At 28.6% G+C, this 12412-nt stretch overlaps 1 long non-coding RNA gene across 1 annotated transcript in view; it reads right to left on the reverse strand.

Annotated features, from left to right (window-relative positions):
• Positions 1-12007: 12007 nt before the first annotated feature.
• Positions 12008-12412, reverse strand: part of LOC126909308 (uncharacterized) — a 200797-nt gene continuing 200392 nt past the window's right edge. The window contains exon 2 of the long non-coding RNA XR_007705004.1: positions 12008-12178. This is a non-coding gene — a long non-coding RNA (uncharacterized LOC126909308). The remainder of the gene's footprint in view (positions 12179-12412) is intronic.

Genomic DNA, 12412 nt, shown 5'->3' on the forward strand with positions numbered 1-12412 from the left:
GAAGATATTAATTTTACTAAGATGTGTTTTTTTTTGTGTCTGTTACCACTTTTTCTCAGCTCTCACCGAACGGATTTCTTTCAAAAGATCACAAATCGTATCTAATCGAAGACATTACCCTTCAAAATTGAAAAAATTTCCCTTGTTCCCCGTAAATGGTGGAAACCTCCAAAAAAATTACAAATTTAAAAATCGCTAATTTTCGAAATTTTTTCAATTTTTTTTACTAAAAACTGCTGTAACTTTTTCAAAAATGAACATATCAATATAATTTTTTTCTTTTAGATGCATGATGTTTTTACCTATCATTTGGTATATATTTTTTTATAAATTTAAGCCTTTACCTTTTTTTTATAATTTGACCTTTTTTCTGCCCACAGGGGGGGATTTAAAATGACAACTTTTTCACAAAAAATTTACTGTTTTCGACTTAACTTTTGAAAATGTTCCGGAAGGTCTAACACTTTTATATATATATTAGATTAAAGCAAATGTAATGTACTTTAATTTGAAAAAAAAAAATTTGACCACTGGACTTGTCTTCGTGGTGAAAACGGCTACCGAATGCTATTTTTGTGTGAAAATTTTCGATTTTATAATTTACATTTTTTACTTTAAGTGCTATAACTTTTTAAAAAATGTATGGATCAATACAATTTTTTCATGAGAAGTAGTACTTATATACATCTTTCATTGGATATACTATTTTTTCAAATCAGACTATTTCCCTATATATGGGGGGGCTTCAAATATAAAAAATGCATATAGAAAGTAGAACTTTTTCAACTTAACTTTTGAAAGTTTTTATATAGATTTTTGATATCTATACCTATCATTTTATATATTTTTTTTGTAAATTTAACCCTTTATCTGCCCACAGGGGGGGATTTAAAAAGACAACTTTTTCACCAAAAATTAACTTTTTCAACTTAACTTTTGAAAATGTTCCGGAAAGTCTGACACTTATATATATATCTTAAATTGAAGCTTATGTAATATACTTTAATTTGAAAAAAAAAATTTGACCTTTGGACTTGTTTTCGTGGTGAAAGTTGACATCAAAGTTAATAAAAAATTACGATTTTTGTAAAATAATTTTTTTTTATATTTTTAACATAATAATGCTCTAACTTTTTCAAAAATGAACATATCAATATAATTTTTTTTTATAAAGATGTTCGATGTCTTTATTTATCATTTGGTATATTTTTTTCAAAATATATATAATGAGATGAGTTTTATTGGCAAATGATTTAGGATTTTTGGAACTTCAAGAAATCAATGAATGTATTATAAATATAATATACTTTGTTATTAGATCACTGAAACATTTTAAAATCTGTAAAAATTATTTTTTTTTGTTACTTGCTTTTTATGCAATATTAAACGTTAATTTGTGTTGAGAAAAATTATAGAAATAGAACTTATTCTATTATTTAAATATTAATTAAAAACTTTACCTTCAGAACTTGCGCTACCCGAGCCTATGAAAGTAAACAAATGTGTATACATTTTGTTTAAGAAATTATTAATATTTTTATGTTATGGTGGGAGGACGAGTGAGGTCGAAAAATGTTTAGTGATAATAATAGAAATAGCCCTACCTCACCTTTTGCCATTTTAAATTGATTGAAAAAACCTTTCTTTTATTGTTATATAAAAATTGCTTATTTTAACTTTGCTTTTTATTTTACATGTTTAAATGATACCCAAATAAACTATTTTGGGCGACATATAATTTTCTTTCAATGATTAAATATAAGAAAACAATTATGCTATAGAAACTATGCTATATTTTTTTTTTAGCTTCAATGCGAAGCTGAGAAGGTATTAATTTTATTATGATGCGTTTTTTTTTTTGTGTGTCTGTTTTCACTTTTTCTCAGCTCTCACCGAACCGATTTCTTTCAATGATACGTCAAAATATCACAAATCGAATCTAGTCAAAAACATTACCCTCGAAAATTGAAAAATTTCCCTCGTTCCCCTTAAATGAGGAAAACCTCCAAAAAAATTACAAATTTAAAAATCGCTAATTTTCGAAAATTTTAAATTTTTTTTTACTTAAAACTGCCACAACTTTTTCAAAAATGAACAAATCAATATAATTTTTTTCTTTTAGATGCATGATGTTTTTACCTATCATTTGGTATAATTTTTTTTATAAATTTGACCCTAGACCTGCCCACAGGGGGGGATTTAAAATGACAACTTTTTTACAACAAATTTACTTTTTCAACATAACTTTTGAAAATGTTCCGGAAGGTCTGACACTTTTATATATATCTTAAATTAAAGCTAATGTAATAAACTTTAATTTGAAAAAAAAAAATTTGACCTTTGGACTTGTCTTCGTGGTGAAAACGGCTACCAAATGCTATTTTTGTGTGAAAATTTTCGATTTTATTATTTATATTATATTTAACTTTATAATGCTATAACTTATTGAAAAGTTTATGGATCCACCACACAATTTTTTTATGAGATATAATAATATTTTTTAATAAACCCTTTTTCATTCGACATACTTTATCTTAATCAGGATATTAATAAGGAACCAGCAGATCAAGTAGCTTTTGAATAAAACACCAATTTTTTTTAAATTAAACACTATCTAAAGATTTGCATCGAAGCGTTTATTTTTGATAGTGATTTTAATCACTGTCAGATATCATTATACTTGAATTAACTATGCCACGTCACCACTGTGCTGGGTTTTTTTATTCTAAAAATATCCATGTTTTAATGATTAGAAGGCATTATGGATAGTTAAAGGTAACTACATACAATTTTGCTAATTTTTCTCAGAAATTTTTTAAGAACAACGTATATGACATCAGTCGATTAAAGAATTCTTTTCAAAATGACTATCATAAGGAACAATCAAAAGTTAAATCTATTAAATGAAAAATACCATCACAATAATTATTATCAATTATATAATTAGATTTATAAGTAAAGCCTACACGCAGGGCCCCCATTATAATTAACCAATTAGATTAAAAATCCTCAACTTCCAAGATTATGCTAGAGATAGCTAGACTACCACTGGTGACCATAAAAAAGATATTTTTTACCGTTTAAACCAGTTCTTTCGGTAATAAAATGGTTTTCATAAGTAATTATATTGACTATATTATATGTAGTGTAAATCATACGTAATGCATTTAATACCAGAATCGACGTTGGATTGTTTAAAATATTATTACATTACATAGGACGTAGGATAAGTACAATTTAACCTATGCTTTCGAACTGACAACAATTTATTGCGTAATAAACCATTAATAAAAAAAATTAAATAAAATTATATAAATAATAAAAAAATTATTTAACTTCCTAATATTTCATTATCCTTGTCAAGCCTTTTTATTATTTATTTTATTTTTGGTTTATTACATTACTTTGAGGTTTCCTATATTTTTATTCGAACTCTTAGTGTAAATTTGATTTTAAAAAACGAAGATTTCGTTGAAATTATCCTTCCTATTATTTAATTTTTGTTTATTATACAATATTAATAATTATTATCAATATTTTAAAAGTCATGATTATTTAAAATTGTAACTATTTATTCACATTAAACTGAATGTTAGTAATTTTTGCTTACCACTATTATCATCAACTACACCTAAATGTAGTAAATTTATTATTTTATTTTATATATTTAAAAGTGTTCAAATTTATGAGTACATGAAACTTATTATTTGTATATCCATAATAACAAATGTTAATTACCTAGAGCGTTTTTTATTAATGAAATGAAATCCACATCTTGAGAATTATCTAAAAAATTATTTTTTTTAATATTATTGACTTATTAATATTTATTTATTATTTTTATTAGAATTTACAAAAAGATTCTTATATGAAGCACGATCGTATAGAGATAAAACATTTTCCAAGCGTATTCAATTATAAAAATAATAATAATAAATGTGTCTTAAGTTAAAAACCTGATTAAATATAATCATGTATAATTTATTATCCTAAATTGTCTCTAAAAACCTTTGTTTTAAGAGACAAAACAATGTTAAAATACTATATTATGCTATAATATTAACTAATTTTTTGTGTACCACTTGATAAACTGCTATCATCACCATCACCTAATTATAAAATAATTGTTTTTTATTTTATACTGCTAAATAAATATTTATATTTAAAATACATACATTTATTCATTATATATCCTTAGCAATTTTTATTACTTTGAGGTTTCCTATATTTGTATTCGAATGCTTAGAGAAAATTTATTTATTTTATAATAGTAAAAAGGAATGCCGATAATTTGGACCAAATTATATCCAAAATAATTAAGTCATATGTAATTTGCAAAAAAAATAAAAAAGATTGTTCTTTTAATGATATTCTAAAACATGAACGTTTAAATAGAAAAAATATATATAATGAGATGAGTTTTAGTGGCAAATGATTTAGGATTTTTGGAACTTCAAGAAATCAATGAATGTATTATAAATATAATATACTTTGTTATTAGTTCACTGAAACATTTTAAAATCTGTAAAAATTATTTTTTTTTGTTACTTGCTTTTTATGCAATATTAAACGTTAATTTGTGTTGAGAAAAATTATAGAAATAGAACTTATTCTATTATTTAAATATTAATTAAAAACTTTACCTTCAGAACTTGCGCTACCCGAGCCTATGAAAGTAAACAAATGTGTATACATTTTGTTTAAGAAATTATTAATATTTTTATGTTATGGTGGGAGGACGAGTGAGGTCGAAAAATGTTTAGTGATAATAATAGAAATAGCCCTACCTCACCTTTTGCCATTTTAAATTGATTGAAAAAACCTTTCTTTTATTTTTATATAAAAATTGCTTATTTTAACTTTGCTTTTTATTTTACATGTTTAAATGATACCCAAATAAACTATTTTGGGCGACATATAATTTTCTTTCAATGATTAAATATAAGAAAACAATTATGCTATAGAAACTATGCTATATTTTTTTTTTAGCTTCAATGCGAAGCTGAGAAGGTATTAATTTTATTATGATGCGTTTTTTTTTTTGTGTGTCTGTTTTCACTTTTTCTCAGCTCTCACCGAACCGATTTCTTTCAATGATACGTCAAAATATCACAAATCGAATCTAGTCAAAAACATTACCCTCGAAAATTGAAAAATTTCCCTCGTTCCCCTTAAATGAGGAAAACCTCCAAAAAAATTACAAATTTAAAAATCGCTNCCCTCAAAAATTGAAAAATTTCCCTCGTTCCCCTTAAATGAGGAAAACCTCCAAAAAAATTACAAATTTAAAAATCGCTAATTTTCGAAAATTTTAAATTTTTTTTTACTTAAAACTGCCACAACTTTTTCAAAAATGAACAAATCAATATAATTTTTTTCTTTTAGATGCATGATGTTTTTACCTATCATTTGGTATAATTTTTTTTATAAATTTGACCCTAGACCTGCCCACAGGGGGGGATTTAAAATGACAACTTTTTTACAAAAAATTAACTTATTCAACTTAAATTTTGAAAGTGTTCCGGAAATACTGACACTTTTATATATATCTTAAATTAAAGCTAATGTAATTTACTTTATTATGCAAAAAAAAAAGTCGGACTTTATTTTGTCTTCGCGGTGAAAATGGCTACCGAATGCTATTAATATGTGAAAATTCTCGATTTTATTTTTTACATTTTTAACTTAATAATGCTATAACTTATTGAAAAGTGTATGAATCAACACAATTTTTTTATGAGAAATAATATTTCTTAATAATCCCTTTTTCATTCGACATACTTTATCTTAATCAAGATATTAATATGGAACTAGCAGAACATGTAGCATGTAGATTTTGGAATAATATCGACTGGTTCAATGTTTAAATCTTTATGTAGGGTAAGATTGGAGACATACCAAGGAGCGGACGTGATTGTACGAAGGGAAATCGCTTGGAAAGCTTCAATTGTTTTAAGCTGTAATGTTTTGGCACAACTCCATATTTGGGCTCCATAAGACCAAATTAGTCTTAACATTAACATATAAATGATTATTTTGTTATGTATAGGAAGATTTGATTTTAATACAGGACGTAATAAGTGAGATCTAATGTTTAATAGGTTTCTTTTGGATTTGAGATGAGGACCCTAGGTTAATCTTTTATCAAAGGTAATACTAAGAAAATTGACTTGAGTTGAAGAAGGGAACTCCTTGGAAGGAGAGAATATTTCAAATAGGCATATTTTTTTTATTGAGAGTGAAAGAAACATTTACTGATTTGTCTTCATTGATTTTAATTTTCCAATTTGTGGACCACTTATCTATATAGTCGAGGTGGAGTTGAAGAGCATTATAAACTGCGATTGGGTCTTTATTGGAAGATAAAATGGCTGTATCATCAGCGTAGGTAGCCATGGAGGTGTTTTGAGTTTAGGTGAAGTCTGAAGTGAAAATATTGTATAAATCGGGGGGGAGGTCACTACCTTGCGAAACTCCTGCTAGGATGGTAAAAAGAAAGGAGTAAGAATTATCGTAACGAACTTTAAAGGTTCTATTTTCTAGGTATGAGCGAATCAGTAGGTATAGTTGTGCAGGGAGGAATGATTTAATTTTATAGAGTAAGCCAGGGTGCCAAACCCTATCAAAGGCCTGAGCCACATCAAGAAAGCCTCCCGATTAATATTCTTTATTTTCAAAGGATGATGAGATTATACAGACTAGCCTGTATATTTGTTGTATAGTGGAATGATTTGAACGGAACCCGAATTAAGCGTTGGGTATTACTTTATGTGATTCTAAGATAGGTATTAATCTTTTCAAAATGATTTTCTCAAATAGCTTACCAAGCACTGGAAGCCGACTAATTGGTCTATATGAGGTGGCTATATCGGGGGTTTTCCCGGTTTGAGAATAAGAATAATAATGGATTGTTTCCAGATGGTAGGGAACTACGAAAGTCTTAACATGGTGCTAAAAATGAAAGTTATTAAAATAATTGCTTTTTTAAGGAGATGTTTTAAAATCTTCTTTGATATCAAGTCATGCCCAGGTGATTTATTGGACTTTAATTTATGAATCACATTTATAATTTCATTTGGAGAGACATATTTAGTAGGGAGAGACATAGGTAGTGAATAATCTAAAGAATTATTTATTTTGATAAATTGAGAATTGCTAGGAATAATAGTGAGGTATGAAAATATTCGAAAAGTGTTCTCCAAAAAGATTGGATTTGTCAAGATCAGATAAGGCAAGCGATCCATTTATTTTTTTAATAGGTCATGAAAAATCTTTCAGTTTAAGCATATTTTTAGTGGTTTTCTATAATGAACCGTCCTGAGAGTTGAGGGATTTGAATTTTGTGTCAAAGAGGTTGTTGTTAAATTTTTTAATTAATTTTTTTAAGAAGTTAGATAGATTATTGAAAGTAGACTTGTCTGAGGGAAGTCTAGTTCTTTGCCAACGGGTGGGTTTTTCAGTAATTAGTATTTTTATATTGGAAGGTAAAAGAAAAGATTTTAATTTTGAGTGGAAGCATAAGAACACTCAAATAAAGCTGATTGAATTGAGCTGACTAATTTTTGGGCTGCGGAGTCAATTTCGTCGCAAGACTTTAGAGGGATTTTTAAGTTTGTACTATTTTCTAAGGCTTAGGAAAATTGAATCCAATTTACAGGACCTTTAGAAAGGGATGGTTGTGAAGGAGATTTTGTTCGAAGTTCTTCAATCTTTAGCAAAACGGGTGAATGATCAGATGACAGATCATATATATTATGAATAGAGTGATTTATATGATCCAGTATTGATGATATAAAAAAATCAAGTAAGTCAGGTAGTCTATTCCTATGAGTTGGCCAGTAAGTAGGACCAGGAGGTGAAATAGTTGAAAAACCTTAAGAAAGAATAGAATTGTAAAATAGCCTCCCTCTAGGGTTTTCAACGCAAATACCCCAAAATGGGTGCTTGGCATTAAAATTTTCCCCAGCGATGAACTTGCGTCCTAATGAAAAAATAAGCTGCTCGAGTGGGGCTGATATATGTTTGGTCGAGCAGGACAGTATATTGCTGAAATAATTATAGGAGTATGATTTATTGAAATTGAGATATTTGTTGCTGTGACAGTGTGTAATAGTACACTTGGTAGAAGGTGGTGTTGTATTAAGGATGAGATAAGAATTACAAAACCCGCATGTACCGTACCATCTGGGTGGTGTGTTTTGTAAATATTGTAACCAGGAAAAAAATGTTTGGAGTAATCTGTGTAGTGTGTTTCAGAGATTAGAGCTATATCAATTTAATTATCTATAAGAAAGTTTAAAAATTCGGATTCTTTTTGTTTAAGACCGTTAGCATTCTAAAAATGATATTAAGAGACTTATTATTAGTTTGATTATTTGTCATTATTTTGGAATTAATTTGTTGATTACAGTAGTAAGTAATTGAATTAAGGATTATGTGAGTTGTTTGAACTCTACTAAGAAAGAGAATAATTGGTTGTTAGATGAATTTTCTGGTGATTTTGTTTGAGAATCGATTTTACTTGAAAAACTAAGGATTTGGGTATTTTGAGTAAGATTAGGAAAGATTTTATTGTCTGAGATGTTGGGTGTGGTGAAATAAGTCCCATCACTGGATTGCAACTCCTGATTTTTTACAATAATGTTAATATTTTTAAGGGGTTTGTTAGATTTAAGATTTAACCATTGTAAGTTTTTGTGTACTGAGCAACCACGGTAGTTTTCTGTGTGGTTTCCTTTACAAAGAACACAAGTAAGAGGGGTATCTTTTGATTTAGTACACTGTGAAGTGGTATGGAAGTCTGCGCAACGAACACATCTAGGAGGATGAGCACAATATCCTTTTGAATGACCGTATTCTTGACAATTGGAACATTGAATAATTTCACGACGTTTGTGAGGCTCTTCTATCTTTATTTTGGTATGGAGCAGCTAAGTTAATTTGAATAATTCATTGTTGATTTGGGTGGGTTCAATATCCACAAAAAATATTGGAAGGGTTGGAATATTTGGTATTTTTATGAGTAATATTTGTAACTTGGCGGACAGAGTAGCCGATCTCTTTGATGGCAGCGCCAACTTCAGTAGTTGGTGTAGAGGGATGCAAGTTACGTATAACGATACGAAAGGCTTTTTGTTCACGGGCTTGATATGTGTGATATTCTGCATCACTTGTTTTTAAATAGTTAATGACTTTTCTGTACAAGTCAGAGTTAGTAGTGTTAATTTTTAGGTTATTAGCAGATGATTTAAATCTAAAGTTTTGAGAATCGATCAGTTTTATTAATTGATTTCGCAATTCAATCAAATCAGCAACATGATGAATGAATATTGGAGGAAGTGGCGGGGTATGTTTTATTTGAATTTATTATTAGGATTTAAATTTGACACGGCACCGCCTTTTGCTCTAGGCTGGCGCTCACCCGTGTCTCTCTCGATATCAGCCGTCCAGCTATTAATATGACAATCGGTTGTCATCGGTCGTCACCCCGCCCTTGACACTGAGATAAGGCTGCCACCGAATATGGATTACCGATATTGCGTTCTGTTCCGTTTTCGACGTACACCTCATCTGGTGTGTGGTTTTCTGTGCGTTTCCGACGTAAACCATACTGGTTGCAGTGTTTGATTCCTTTCTAATTGTGATTATATTAGTGATACTTATTACGATTAACTTGTGTCGAACCGACAAGGAACATATAGAAACATAACGTGTATAACAGTGTAATTTGAATAATTAAATATAGACAGGCGTATTGTTATACCTATAGATACCCTGTATTATCGCTACGACTTGTGGTGTATATTTATATATATATATATATATTGTTATTTAACTTATCGCCCGGTATATCTTTTACTTGTGGTGCGCGCTCAACCGTACTTTGGATACGCGTCAAATTTGATGTATCATTCGTTCAATAGNACGCGTCAAATTTGATGTATCATTCGTTCAATAGATTTTTCTATATCATGAAAATGTAGCAAGTTGAACCTGTTGGTGCTTACAAAGATGGGTTTGGATTTCTTTATTTCGGATTTTTCAGTAGAACTGAATGACGAAAGGTTGCGTTTATAGTTATTTTTCACTGTTTGAAAACCCGAAAGAGTTTCATCATCCGAAAAAACATCGTTAGAAGTGTTTGATAAATTAGAAACGCTCTGTATGCAATTCGCAGTGTTAATATTTGAATTATTTTATTTTTGGTTGTTTGTTTTGATTTAATTTGTGAATTAACCGATAGCGGTTTTATGGGCATAGACATTGAATGAGATAAGATAGGAACAACCGCCAGAAAGACCGTGGAGTTCCGAGAGATAATTGATAGTTATTATGATTTGATGTTAGTAATAAGTATATTAAGATTACCAAATTGTAGTCAGTGAAAGATTTGGAACAATCAGCAAATTCCAAAAGACGGTAGATAAAGCATCAGTGTAACAAAACGGGTATTAATTTTGAGATAATAGCACAATTATTAAGGTTAGAAAAAAAGAAAATAACAGAGAACAATAGAACACGTATATATCGCTACGGAGTACATGCTATAATTATTAACATATGTACTCAAATGTCTCATGTCAAAAATGAAAATTTAGATTTAATTTCAAAGCATAGTCTAGCTATGTCAGCATTGACTTTTGCAAATGGTTTAGGTAGATTAAATGGAAAATAGTCTATAATAATACCTTGGATGATGTTGTTCTACTGCATCCTATATAAAGAATATTACATAGCAAATATTTTTTAGAATATTTAAGTATATTTTAATGTTGCATATATTAAAACGAACATTTTCATGTTGTTGCACCTGTGATTTATGGAAAGTTAAAACTAATGCCTCAACTAAAGGTAATTGCGTTCTATTGACCTTCCGGTTCTCTGAATTTCCAATTTAAAACTCTATAATGTGCATAAATAAAAATAAAGTGCATAATCCCAATAAGTGTCTAGTGATACCAGTCGTCGGGTACTTCTTCATGAGGGGATAACTTTTCCTATTCTAGTTCATAAAAGTTTATCCATACTCTATGAGCAACTTCTTTACTACTAGCAGTTACTGTATGATTGATTTGCATTAATTCACCAATAGTGCTATTAGCAATAATATCTTCTATGCAGATAATTGTAACAATCATATATTNTGACAAATTTACTGGAAAAAAATGAAGTACAGATGTCTTAATAAACCATCATAAACAAACATATAAAAGTTGAGTAGCTATCAGTGGCGGTTCTAGCGTATGGGCAGGGTGGGCAACTGCCCATACCAAAATTTCTGGTGCCTATTATTTTAAAAATGTTATTTTTATACAAAAATAAGATGTTTCATCATTTGATAAATTATAATGATAATTTACAATTATATTATTATCATTACATTGATGACGAACTTACTAATATACGCAATTAAAGGTAAAATAGGTATTATATCTTTAATCGTGCCAATATATTATTATCTATGTGATAATGTCGCTGCTAGAGTTTGCAGCTGTTTTAGCGTTGATAGTACTATCTTAGTTCATAATTGGCGGGAGCGAACGACATCAGACGTTCGAAACGGTAGCTATATTCATAATAGACGGTATATTGTGATAACAAATTATAACATATTATATAGATATAATATGACTATTGTATTAGCTTCAATACGAAGCTGAGAAGGTATTAATTTTACTATGATGTGTTTTTTTTTTTTTTTGTGTCTGTATACTCTCAATCTCAGCTCTCACTGAACCAATTTTGATGAAAAATATGTCAAAAGATCACAAATCGTATCTAGTTGAAGACATTACCCTCAAAAATTGAAAAAAAATCCCTCGTTCCTCGTAAACGGGGGAAATCCCCCAAAAAATTACAAATTTAAAAATCGCTAATTTTCGATATTTTTTCATTTTTTTTTACTTAAAATTGCCATAACTTTTTTAAAAATGACCGAATCAATATAATTTTTTTTTTTATAGATACCTTAGATAATTACCTATCATTTTATATATTTTTGTGAACATTTGACCCTTTAACAGCCCAAAGGATGGGGTTTCAAAATGGTAACTTTTTTACAAAAAATTAACTTTTTCAACTTAACTTTTGAAAATGTTCCGGAAAGACTGACAATTTTATATATACCTTAAATTAAAGCTAATGTAATATACTTTAATTTGAAAAAAAAAAATTTGACCTCTGGACTTGTCTTCATGGTGAAAATGACTACCGTATGCAAAAATATGCTGTTTTTTTGAAAAAATTCTTGATATTAAATTTTACATTTTTTAACATTATGATGCTATAACTTTTTAAAAAATGCATGAATCAATTCTATTTTTCAACAATAAATACTTTATATAAACTTCTTTCATTCGACGTCCTTTTTTTTTAAATCGGACATTTTCCCTTTATACAGGGGGGGTGCAAA

The sequence above is a fragment of the Daktulosphaira vitifoliae genome, unplaced genomic scaffold (genome assembly GCF_025091365.1).
Source record: "Daktulosphaira vitifoliae isolate Bord-2020 unplaced genomic scaffold, ASM2509136v1 Scaffold_1, whole genome shotgun sequence".
NCBI classification, from domain to species: Eukaryota; Metazoa; Arthropoda; class Insecta; order Hemiptera; family Phylloxeridae; genus Daktulosphaira; species Daktulosphaira vitifoliae.